Genomic DNA, 13,111 nt, shown 5'->3' with positions numbered 1-13,111 from the left:
TTATATATGCGTTAATAAAATATTTTTTAAAAAAGAACAGGTCAGAAGCTGTGAATCCTGTGGCATCAGTATTCACACACGAAAAAGACAATGTTGTCGAGGAGAATACTGAGATAAGGGAATAGTGTAGATGGGCTTTAGAGTGGTTTCACAGGTCGGCGCAACATCGAGGGCCGAAGGGCTTCATCTGCGCAGTACAGGCCCTATGTTCTATGAGTAACTCGCCCCCTGACCCTCCCTCAAAGCCTGTCCAACACTGACAAAGCACAAGTCAGGAGTGATGTGGAGATGCCGGCGTTGGACTGGGGTGAGCACAGTAAGAAGTCTTACAACACCAGGTTAAAGTCCAACAGGTTTGTTTCAAACACTAGCTTTCGGAGCACTGCTCCTTCCTCAGGTGAATGAAGAGGGGGATTCACCTGAGGAAGGAGCAGTGCTCCGAAAGCTAGATTCAAAAACAAACCTGTTGGACTTTAACCTGGTGTTGTAAGACTTCTTAGTGCGCTCACCCCAACGCCAGCATCTCCACATCATAGAAGGATAAGGGCAGCAGATGCACGGGAACATTACCATGTGCAAATTTCCCACCAAGTCACTCACCATCCTGACTTGGAAATATATCGGCCGTTCCTTCACTTTTGCTGGGTCAAAATCCTGGAACTCGCTCCTTAACAGCACTGTGAGTATACCTACACCACATGGACTGCAGCGGTTCAAGCAGGCAACTCACCACCACCATCTGAAGGGCAATTAGGGATAGGCAATAAATGCTGGCCTCGTCAGCAACAGTCACATCATGTGAAAGAATATTTTTTTAAATCTGGGATAGGGCTTTTTACATCAATCTGACAGGGTAGTTGGGGCCTAGGCTCAGCATCTCATCGGAAAGACAGGACCTCCGACGACAACCAATTGGTACTCAGCAGCACTACCTCAGAACCAAAGCGAGTAATTGCAATGAAAATCCGGATCAGTTGTGGTCGAGTTGAACGTTGGAACAGGCTATAAATGGCCTCTTCATGTTCCTGTATTCCCATAGTACTGCACTACAGTGCCAATTTAGATTGTGTGTCCAAAGTCTCGAGTGGGATTATGAACTCTCAAACTGAAATGTCTGAAGCTAAGAGTTTCAGTCAGCTAACATTTCACCAGTTTTCTTCTACCCATGTGCTGCAGTCCCAACAATGCTTCATTCCCCATGAGTACCACTATATTAGAGTTGGCAACCCCTCCAGTTATTTTTTTGGGGGGGGGGGGGGGGGGTATGCGGTGGTCCCTTGGCAATTCTTCATTCCCCCCTGTTTAACTCGTGGGACTTTGTATCAACAGAACCAATTTGTTGTTGTCTTCGTCTAGCTCATTTGCTGGGGTGATTTTACTGAGGATCTCACAAATTAAACATGAGCGGCCTTAGTGCCTCGTTGTCGCTTCCAATTAGTGCATTGTTGAGCTGCACAATAGCATCACTGTAGCGAGCGCAGTGGGGGCTTTCTGTGCTTCCCTTGTGTACTGCGGGCAGTCAAGATTCATTTGGTGGGGTTGGGAGGAGGGGTGCGGGTGGAGAGGAGAGGAGGCAGCAGAGAGATCCCACAACAGGGACATGAAATGCCATCAGGAAATCGAAGCAGCTGCAATGTAGTGCAAGGTCCTGGCCCTGTGAAAGCTTGGAGTGGAAGCCTCCCATTCAAGCCCTCCCTCACTGCACAAAGAGACTCGAGGGGGGTTTGGATGTAATTAGTCAATTCAGCAGTGGACAGAATGCTGCTTGCCTCATTCCAATGGAACCGTATTTTCAAAAGACAAGTACTTGCTGTTATTTTAAAGCTTAAAGGACACAGATTCCTCCCCCCACCCCCAACTCTATTCCTTCAATATCCGTGAACTATTTTGTTTTAGTCTAGTAGCAAAAAATTTGTTTTATAAATGAGGCCCTACTCATAAACGCACAAAAGAAGTTCTCTCCTATTTTACAAATAAATTTATCTAACAAAGGAAAAATGTGCACGGCCCTGGGGAAAGAGAAGGGGGAGGCAATGGGGACTGATTGGATAGCTCTTTCAAAGAGCCTGTGCAGGTGTGATGGGCCGAATGGCCACCTGTAACATTCCACGACGTTATTAAAAAGGATGAGTGTCAAATATATGAAGACCTTTCAACTGTTGGAAGTCATGTATCGCAGATGGATTTACAGTTACTACGTCAAGTACCATTTGATTGCACAGAATTTCATGACTTTTCAGGGATGACGTTTCATAATTTCAAACACATTTTCCTTGAAATTTGGAAAAATGCAGAAAATCCAGAACACACAATGGTGCAGCAATTCCCTATAATCAAGATCACTAGGTTTATGAGCAGAATTCCATGTTTATCATGGGAGTATTCTGAGAATTTCACTGCTGATTTGAGATTCCGGTCCCACGACACTGACCATTCCTGCTTAAAGCTGCAAATTAGTGGCCTTACTCTTGCAATGAATGTTTTGTATATTTCCCAAATCAGTAATGATTTGATGAGGCAATCCTTCGCCTGTTCTGGTGTTCATTTCTCAAGTTTAAAATTGCACATCCCCATGTTCAAAGTACTCCGTGGCTGGCCTTGCCTTTTTCCCGATCTCCTTTCAGCCTTACAGCCCTCCGTGAACTCTGCACTTCATACAATTCTGGCCTCTTGCGCCTCCCTGATTTCCTTCTCATCCCCATTGGTGGCCGTGCTTTCAGCTGTCCAGGCTCTGAGCTCTGGAATTCCTTCTCTGTCTATCTTTCATAATAACGATCTTTATTAGTTCACAAGTAGGCTTACGTTAACACTTTAAGACGCTCCTGAAAATCTTCCTTTAAGACGCTCCTGAAAATCTATCTCTCAGACCACGCTTTTGGTCACCTGTTCTGATTTCACCATGTTGTCAGTCTTTGTCTGATAATGCTTCTGCTTTTAATTACCTTTTTTTTAAATTTAAAGTACCCAATTCTTTTTTTTTTCCAATTAAGGGGCAATTTAGCATGGCCAATCCTTGCACATCTTTGGGCTTGTGGGAGTGAGACCCACGCAGACATGGGGAGAATGTGCAAACTCCACACGGACAGTGACCCGGAGACCGGGATCAAACCTGGGTCCTTGGCGCTGTGAGACAGCAGTACTAACCACTGCGCCACCGTGCCTCCCGCTAATCTACTGTGAAGCCCTTGGGAAACTTGACTATGAATGGCACTATAGAAATGCAAATTACTGTTAGTCCAGACTTCACGGCACTATGCACGATGGCACAGTGGTTAGCACTGCTGCCTCACCGCATCAGGGACCCGGGTTCAATAACGGACTTGGGTGACTCCATGCACATGTTCCCCCAATGTCTGCCTGGGTTTCCCCCAGGTGCTCCAGTTTCCTCCCACAGTCGAAAGATGTGCAGGTTAGGTGGATTGGCCATGCTAAATTGCTGCTTAAACTGCTTAGTGTCTAAAGGTATGCAGATTAGCTGGGGTTACGGCACCAGGATGGAGCAGTGGGCCTAGGTAGGGTCAGTGCAGACTTGATGGGCCAAATGGTCTCCTTCTGCACTCTTAGCAATTCTATGGTTCCTCCAACACCACACATTGTCTCTCATTTTCTTGGCCATTGCCTGAACTTTGGAGCGTTGGTCTGAGACAGTGTCATACACCCACTTTGAAACAGCCTGCTGTTTACCTGCCTTTGAAAGACAGCTGCAATGCCAACTGTCTGGGATTGCCTGCCAATAGTATTGCAGCAGCCCTTCCAGACCATGTACATGTCCTGGAACTGATTATACAATGGGAATGTAACGATTTAGAGCAGCGAGTTCCCGCTGTTTTAAACCAGAATGAAGCCTGGACATTCTAGCAGCAGCCGTGAAAGGGGGCCCAAGAAAATTAAATTACATTTAGCTTTTTAAAAATAAATTTAGAGTCCCCAATTATTTTTTTTCCAATTTAGCGTGGCCAGTTCACCTAACCTGCACATATTTGGGTTATCGGGGTGAAACCCACGCAGACAGGGGAAGAATGTGAAAACTCCACACGGACAGTGACCTGGGGCCGGGATTCGAACCCAGGTCCTCAGCACCACAGTCCCAGTGCTATCCACTGCGCCACATGCCGCCCCTACATTTAGCTTTTTAACACCATTTTACACATTAGAAATGTCACATTAGGGCAGCAGGGTGGCGCAGTGGGTTAGCCCTGCTGCCTCACAGCACCGAGGTTCCAGGTTCGATCCAGGCTCTGGGTCACTGTCCACGTGGAGTTTGCACATTCTCCCCGTGTCAATGAGTAGGAAAAAGAGAAAAAAAGAAATATCACATTAAAACAAATAGTAAGCATTCTTTTACACAATGTTTATTTGGGATTGTCTGCTATTGTAAACAGGAATGTGATGTCGGGGGTGGGGGGGGGCAGAAAAAGAAACCCTTGCATTTATTCATAGAGCCTTTCATGACCTCAGGTGCAGGGGACATCCAAACGCTTTGCAGCCAGTTAAGAACTCCTATTGAAGTTTTGTCACTGTTCTGCTGTAGCAGAACGCAGCAGCCAGTTTGTAAGCAGAAAGCTCCTGTAAACAGTGATGTGATAATGACCAGATAAATGTTTTTGGTGATGTCTGTTGCACTTCATTATGCCAGGGCACTTGGCATGGGATCTTTTCCATCCACCAGATAGGGCAGACGAGAACCTTGAAGGTCTCGCACAACAGTGCAGCGACTTCAGTACTACGCTGGAGGGTCAGCATTACATTAAATGCCCCAGTCTCTTGGATCCATACACTGTTATCTTGGAGGCAAGCTATCCATAGGCCACAACATACACCTAAATTACAGATATACATAATAAATACAATCGTTTGGGGCAACACGGTGGCTCAGTGGTTAGCACTGGGACCACGGCGCTGAGGACCCAGGTTCGAATCCTGGCCCTGGTTCACTGTCCGTGTGGAATTTGCACATTCTCCTCGTGTCTGCATGGGATTCACCCCCATAACCCAAAAGATGTGCAGGTTAGGTGGATTGGCCACGCTAAATTGCCGCTTAATTGGAAAAAAAAATAATTGGGGACTCTAAATTAAAAAAAAATAAATACAATTGTTTTATGGCTTTACAGCAGTGATTTCCAAAGTTGGAGACACTGTGGTGAGTTGCAATTTTCTTTTGGAATCATTACGTGAAAAGTTATTACTTAACGAGAAACATGTTGTTTTCTGCATGTTGACTTTGATTAGACCTATTGCAGATATATCACTGAACTACTACCGGCTGTCCTACAAACCTCGCCACTTTCTCCAATATCCCTCTTTTGGCCTCCCTTTCAAACTCTACACCAGCCCACCCTTGCATTTAGCAAGAGGTACTCAATGGGGGAAGATTTGAACTTTAACCGGTCTTCCTACTCATTGACTTGGACATCAGGTAGGTGGTATTGTGGGCCGGGTTTTTGCCGCGCGATAAACTTTAAAATCTACTCCAGCGTGAGGACATCACAGGAACCAGAGAGATGCAAGGAATAAGCCCAAATGTAACTACTCATGGTACATTGAGACACTATAAAATTGTTGAATGTTGTGATTATTTTGTTGCTGGTTTTTGCAGTGTGCGCTTCAAGGTGAAGGGCAGTAGGTGCAAGGCAACAGTGTCTCAACCCAGGTTCCCCTCCAATCACACACATCCTGAATTTGACATGTAACACTGTTCCTTCATTGTCCCTGGAGCAAAAAACCCTCTCTGACAGCATTGCAGGAGTACGTACATCACACAAGCTACAACAGTTCCAGTGGGTAATTAGGAATGGGCAATAAATGCAGCCCTTGCCAGCGATGCCCAGAAACCCAATGATGAACTTTGAAAGAGCTACAGTAAGTCAGCACTGGGAAATCTAGTATAGTACAGAGCATGAGGATTCAGCATCAGCTCTCTTCGATTAAGGTAGCTCAAACCTGTTGCAGAATAAAAATGCTTGAAATATCAAGTTTCTTTTCCACTGCAACTTCCCGATTACCAAAAGTTATAAATAAGGCAAATGGTGATAAATTATTTCCACTGATTAACAAAATAGTAAAAAAAATAAAACAAATCACATAAACAAAGATGTGCAGGTTAAGTGGATTGGTTATGATAAAATTGCCCCTTAGAGTTCAAAGATGTGCAGGTTAGGTGGGATTATGTTGATAGGGTGGGGGAGTAGACCTAGGTAGTTTGCTCTTTCAGTGAACTGGTGCAGACTCACCCTCCTTCTGCACTGTAGGAATTCCATGGTTCTACAGAGCTTTGCAGAGATTGGGATTTGGCTGTAAATTCTGGAATTCCTTCCTGAACCTCTTCCTTCCCCCCCCCCCCCCCCCCCCCCCCCCCCCCCCCCCCTCCCCCAGTCTCTCTCCTCCTTGAAGGCTCCTCAAAGGCTCCTATCTCTTTGACTACGCTTTTCATCGGCTGCTGAGTATCCCCTTACATGGCTGGATGGCAATTTCTGTCTGACATCATTCCTTGGGATGTTCGACTACGCTAAAGATACTGTGTTAATGCAAGTTTTTGTTGCTAGACTGTGAAATTCCTTTGTTAAAGCGAAGCTCATAAATTCTGCAAAAGGGAAATAGTTGTGTCAAAAAGAGGAATGTTAAAGAACACAGAGCAAGAAAGAGATCTGACTAGGTGAGGAGATAAGCAAATATATGTGATGGACCAGATGGCGTGTTTCTGTGCTGAAATACTTTATCTTTTGGATGTTCTCCAACGACATACCTTGACCCTAAGTTCCCCATTGCTACAAGGTGACCTTTAACTATTTGCATAGAGCTTTATTGACTGGGCCAGGTTGCTGTATCTGGCTCCTGTGGTGAGCGTACGGACGATAGGACAACATCGGACTATTTTAGACTGCACCAGGGGACGAGACAGGAATGCCCCCTCTCCCCACTGTTGTTCGCGCTAGCTATAGAGCCGTTGGCAATTGCTCTGAGAGCCTCAAGGGGCTGGAAGGGGCTAGTCCGGGGGAGGGGGGGGGGGTGTTGCGGTGGAGCACAGAGTCTCGCTCTATGCAGACGACTTGCTTCTGTATGTATCGGACCCAATAGAGGGGATGGAAGAAATCATGAGGATTCTAGGGGAATTTGGCTGGTTTTCGGGGTATAGGCTAAATATGGGGAAAAGTGAGATGCTTGCAGTCCAGGCGAGGGGACAGGAGAGGCGATCGGGGAGCTGCTGTTTAGATTAGTAGGGGGAAGCTTTAGGTACCTAGGTATTCAAGTGGCGCGGGAATGGGACCGGCTGCATAAATTAAATCTGGCCCGGCTACTAAACCAAATGAAGGGCGATTTTTCGGAGGTGGGACGTGCTTCCGTTGTCACTGGCTGGGAGTGTGCAGACGGTGAAGATGACGGTCCTCCCGAGATTCCTGTTTGTATTTCAGTGTCACCCCATCTTTATTCCATGGTCCTTTTTTAAACGGGTCAACAAAGTGATCACTGGCTTTGTTTGGGCGGGCAAGACCCCGCGAGTAAGGAAGGTAATGCTTGAGTGGAGTTGGGGAGCGGTCGGGCTGGCACTGCCAAATTTTAGTAACTATTACTGGGCGGCGAATATAGCCATGATCAGGAAGTGGGTGGTGGGGGAGGGGTCGGCATGGGAGCGTATGGAGGCGGGTTCATGCAAGGGCACCAGTCTGGGGACGTTGGTAACTGCGCCTCTGCCATTCCCGCCGGCACGGTTCTCATCCAGCCCCATGGTGGTGGCGATCCTGAGAGTCTGGGGGCAATGGAGGAGACAGGTGGGAGCAGAGGGAGCATTGGTCTGGTCCCCAATCTGTAATAATCACCAGTATGGATGGGGGGTTCTGGATATGGTGGGGAGCAGGGATTGAAAGGATGGGGGACATGTTCATAGAGGGGAGCTTTCCGAGTACGAGGGTGCTGGAGGAGAAGTTTGGGTTGGCGAGGGGTAACAAATTCAGGTACCTGCAGGTGCGGGACTTCCTACGTAAACAGATGTCAACCTTCCCGTTCCTACACCTAAGGGGGATTCAGGACAGGGCAGTTTCCAGAGGGTGGGTAGGAGAAGGGAGCATCTTTGATATTTACAAGGAACTTATGGGGTCAGAGGAGATGCAGACAGAGGAGTTGAAGTGCAAGTGGCAGGAGGAGCTGGGAGGAGAGATAGAGGATGGTCTATGGGCAGACGCGTTGAGTAGAGTTAACGCATCCGCAACATGTGCCAGGCTCAGCCTGATACAATTCAAGGCCATTCACCGGGCTCACATGACAGTGGCCCGGATGAGCAGATTCTTTGGGGTGGAAGACAGGTGTGCAAAATGTGCGGGAGGACCAGCGATCCATGTCCACATGTTCTGGGCATGTCCGAAGCTTAGGGGATTTTGGCAGGGGTTTGCTGATGTCATGTTCACGATGTTAAAAACAAGGGTGGCACTGAGTCCAGAGTTGGCGATTTTCGGGGTGTCGGAAGACCCAGGAATTCAGGAGGGGAAAGAGGCAGACGTACTAGCCTTTGCTTCCCTGGTAGCCCGGAGACGGATACTATTATCTTGGAGGGACTCAAAGCCCCCAAAGTTGGAGACCTGGCTATCGGACATGGCTAACTTTCTCTGTTTGGAGAAAATCAAGTTCGCCTTGAGAGGGTCAATGTTAGGGTTCACCCGGAGGTGGCAGCCGTTCGTCAACTTCTTCGCGGAAAATTAATCGTCAGCAGAAGGGGGGGAGGGTTAGTTTAGCTGAGAGTAGGGGGTTAATAAAGGTGGGACCTGTAAGGAAGGGAGACGGCTTTTGCACTATGTTTATAGTTTCATGTACATTGTTTATTTTGTTGTCGTTACAATACCAAAAATACCTCAATAAAATGTTTATTTAAAAAAAACTATTTCATGGAAATCCTCCCCTTTGGTCTCCCTGAGTAAGATTGCTAATTTATACATAATTTTCATCCGGCAATTTTTTGGTCAGGGTTTGGTAACCATTAGGAACTGGGTTGAGGTTGCCCAAAATTCATTTTGTATAAGGCTGGTTCAGAAAGATGACATTCATCTCATTGATCTGGCCTGCAACTGGATCCCAGGACTCAAAGAGTGAAAGGCACTGAGGTAAACGGGGCTCAATGGGGAAAACTGTAATCTCCTGAACCAGAACATTGTGGATTCACCTTCCATTACAGAAACTTGAGCACAAGATCTTGGCTCCTAGATGTGTTGAAGGTGCAATCGATCCGATGCAATGTTAAATCTGCCCTCAGAGATGGATGTACAAGATCCCACAGTGCTATTATAAGGAAGAGCAGGAGAGCTCTCACCTCTCTTTGAGACATTTGGCATCAATTGCACCCTTTGTAGTTTCATGGGAGCAAACACCTTGAGCTGAAAGCAGGCCCCAGGTAGGGGCTTGAACCCTGGACCCTCTGATTATAAGTCTGATGCTCTACCGACTGAGCTACCCTGAAGGGGTTAGGGGTATTCTCCCCACAGCCCAGGTCAATGGTTATTCCTCAATTAGCATCACTAAAAACAGATTTGATAATCATCATTGCTGTTTGTAGAACCTTGTTTTGCACGAGATAGCTGGCGTGTTCCCTACATCACATCACTGGCCAATCCTGAGATGGTGAAAGGGACTATATAAATTGGAGTTCTTTCTTTTACTAATGTGGAGCATCTCTAATATTCTCCCTTCCAAAGAACCCAACGTACTCGTCTAGTCTGCTGCCTCTTGGCGCCGAGGACACTGGTTCGATCCTGGCCCCGGGTCACTGTCCGTGTGGAGTTTGCACATTCTCCCCGTGTCTGTGTGGGTTTCAGCCCCATACCCCAAAGATGTGCAGGGTAGGTGGATTGGTCAGGCTAAATTGCCCTTTAATTGGAAAGAAATAATTGGGTACTCTTAAAAACAAAATTCATTTTTTGAGTACCCAATTCATTTTTTTTCCAATTCAGGGGCAATTTACCGCGGCCAATCCACCCACTCTGCACGTCTTTGGGTTGTGGGGGTGAGACCCACGCAGACACGGGGAATGTGCAAACTCCACATGGACAGTGATCCAGAGCTGGGATAGAACCTGGGACCTCGGCACCGTAAGGCTGCAGTGCTTTTTTTTAAAATTTAAAGTACCTAATTCATTTTTTCCAATTAAGGGGCAATTTAGCGTGGCCAATCCACCTAACCTGCACATCTTTGGGTTATGGGGGCGAAACCCACGGAAACACGGGGAGAATGTGCAAACTACACATGGACAGTGACCCAGGGCTGGGATCGAACCGTGCTGCCTCGGGTACTCTAAATTTTACAAACAAAATGTTTTTAATAACTTACTTGTCTACTCTGAACACTATAACTGTGAAGTGCTGTACCTAGCAATACACATTTCAGAACCCTATGATGCATTGTGTAAGATATCACTGCTTTTTTAAATGATTTTTTTTTTAATAGAGCCAGTGGTTCTGAATGCTGGATGCATTTGGTTGCCTGAGAAAGCAAAGAGACGGTTGATTGTGCCACGATACCCTCTGCCTTCATACTGATGACAACGCCCCTTTGAGAGATTACATTAATAAATCATTCACATAGGATTACACATAACTGAACTTTGTGCTGAGCTATGGTGTAAAAGGTAAACAGTAGGTCGATTGCTCTCTGCTGGCTCTCCCGATTCTATGAGGCGAGAGGTAACACACCTAAGTGTGAAAAACAAGGATGCCATAGGTTAACAGCAGGGTCTGTATCTATTAGGAGTTGCCAATCTGCCAAGGATGTCCTGGTGTCTTCAGGAATTGAACATTAATCACCAGGACAGTACTACGAGCAACCCTGGAGAAAAATCATAGGATCATTAAAACAGTGGAATTTTTTTCCTCCATTATCCTTGAACGTTTTTCTTAGTTCCAGAAATATTGGGATTCCACATTCTCCCTGTGTCTGCGTGGATCTCACCCCCACAACACAAAGATGTGCAGATTAGGTGAATTGGCCATGCTAAATTGCACCTAAATTGGAAATTTAAAAAAAAATGTTTTTAACAAAATAAAATATTGGGATTTGAGTATGAAGGTTCTTTGGCTGGGCGAGGCAGGAGATAGTACAATTCTAGGAAAGGATCCAACCAGAGTTGGCAACACTAATGTTTTCCGATGGGTTAGATTGCTGCCTGTCATTCGATCTGCCCTTACGCATACACATGTGTACATGGATGTACCAGAAACCCATGGTACACAAAAACTGCTATAGCTAAAGAAAGGCTCGAAGAGTGGCCCTTTCTGTTAGAGGAATGGTAGTGGTGTTAAAGCTTCAGGGACCCACAAGTATATATTTGCTGTTCTTTCCTTTCTGAATTTGGAAGGGGACTACAGGAGGGGAAGGAGGGGGTGCCCCCTCCCCACTCAGCTTTTCCTACGAGAGGGTGGTGGGAATCTGGGGCGCGATTCTCCCAAAGGGAGACTAAGTGCCGACGCCGGAGTGAAAACCGGAGTGTTTCACTCCGGCGTCGGAGGCCGCTCCTCGCCCCCTATTCTCCCACCCCCTGGGGGCTAGGAGCAGCGGCGCATCAATTTTGCACGCCGGGCCTTGGCGCCCACGTCAAAGCGGCGCCACCTGAATGATGCGGCCGGCGGCGCCTAAATGATGTCACCCGCGCATGCGCAGGTTGGCCGGCACCAACCCCCGCGTGTGTGGTTGCGTCCTCTCCTCCGCTGCCCCGCAAGACATGGAGGATTGATCTTGCGGGGCGGCAGAGGGAAAAGAGTGCGTCTTTGAGAGACGCTGGCCTGACGATCGGTGTGCACCGATCGCGGGCGAGACCCCTCCTGAGCACCCCCCTGGTGCTCGATCCTCCCCCCCCCCACAGGCCCCACACACAGTGGTCGTGCGCTGTTCACGCCGGCAGCGACCAGGTGTGGTTGGCGCCGGCGTGAGCCGGTCAGATTAGGCAGGCCGCTCGGCTGGAGCGACACGCCGTTTTGGGGGGGGTGGTGGGAGAATCGCGTGCGGGTGCCAGGGCGGCATGGCGTGAATCGCCCGTCACTCCCGCAATTCTCCCACCCGGCATGGGGGTCGGAGAATCGCGCCCCTGGAACTCACTATCTGAAAGGGTGGTAGAGGCAGGAACATTCAAAAAAACACTTTTGGCTACGGACCAAGTGCTGGAAAAATGGGATTACGTTAGGAGCTTGGTGGCTGACGCAGACATGATGGGCCAAAGGACCTCTTTTTGTGCTGTGTAACTATGACTCTATGACCCTTTCATGTCCTACTCATCCCACCTATCCTGTACAGAAAGTTCCAGGTGATACCAGCCCAGTTTACGTAGCTTATCCTCCGGTTTAAGCCCCCCGTATCAATTGATTGATATTTATTGTCATATGTACCGAAGTACAGTGAAAAGTATTTTTCTGTGACCAAAGGAACATACACAGTACATACATAGTAGACAAAAGAATAATCAACAGAGTACATCGACAGTGGTGCATCAATAAATAGTGTTTGGTTACAGTGTAGAACAAGGCCAAACGAGCAGCATGAATAGTGTTCTTAGAGGGAACAGGTCAGTCCAAGGGATAGTCGTTGTGGAGTCAAATAACTGTGGGGAAGAAGCTGTTCCTGTATCTGGATATGCAGGTCTTCAGACTTCTGTATCTTCTGCCTTTAAAAAAATATTTTAGAGTACCCAATTATATATATTTTTTCCAATTAAGGGGCAATTTAGTGTGGCCAATCCACCTAACCTGCAGATCTTTGGATTGCAGGGGTGAAACCCACACAGACATGGGGAGAATGTGCAAACTCCACACGGACAGTGACCCAGGACCGGGATTTGAACCCAGGTCCTCAGCGCCGCAGTCCCAGTGCTATCCACTGCGCCACATGCCACCCTGTATCTTCTTCCTGATGGAAGGGTCTGGAAGTGGGCAAAGCTGTACGCCTTTCTGAGGCAGCGCGAGGTGTGTACAGAATCAATGTGAGGATGGCAAGCTTGTGTGATGCGTTGGGCTGAGTTCACCACACTCTGTAGTTTCTTGCAATCTTTTTTTAAAAATATAAATTTAGAGTACCCAATTCATTTTTTTCCAATTAAGGGGCAATTTAGCGTGTTCAATCCACCTACCTTGCTCATCTTTGGGTT

General features: G+C 47.3%; 1 non-coding gene across 1 annotated transcript; it reads right to left on the bottom strand.

The window, feature by feature from the left end:
• Positions 1–9,369: 9,369 nt before the first annotated feature.
• Positions 9,370–9,446, bottom strand: trnai-uau. The gene has a single exon. It is a non-coding gene; the product is annotated as a tRNA-Ile (tRNA).
• Between the last annotated feature and the right edge of the window lie 3,665 nt (positions 9,447–13,111).

The sequence above is a fragment of the Scyliorhinus canicula genome, chromosome 2 (genome assembly GCF_902713615.1).
Source record: "Scyliorhinus canicula chromosome 2, sScyCan1.1, whole genome shotgun sequence".
NCBI classification, from domain to species: Eukaryota; Metazoa; Chordata; class Chondrichthyes; order Carcharhiniformes; family Scyliorhinidae; genus Scyliorhinus; species Scyliorhinus canicula.
Note: the sequence above shows the minus strand (reverse complement) of the source record. Positions and strands in the feature narration are given on the sequence as shown.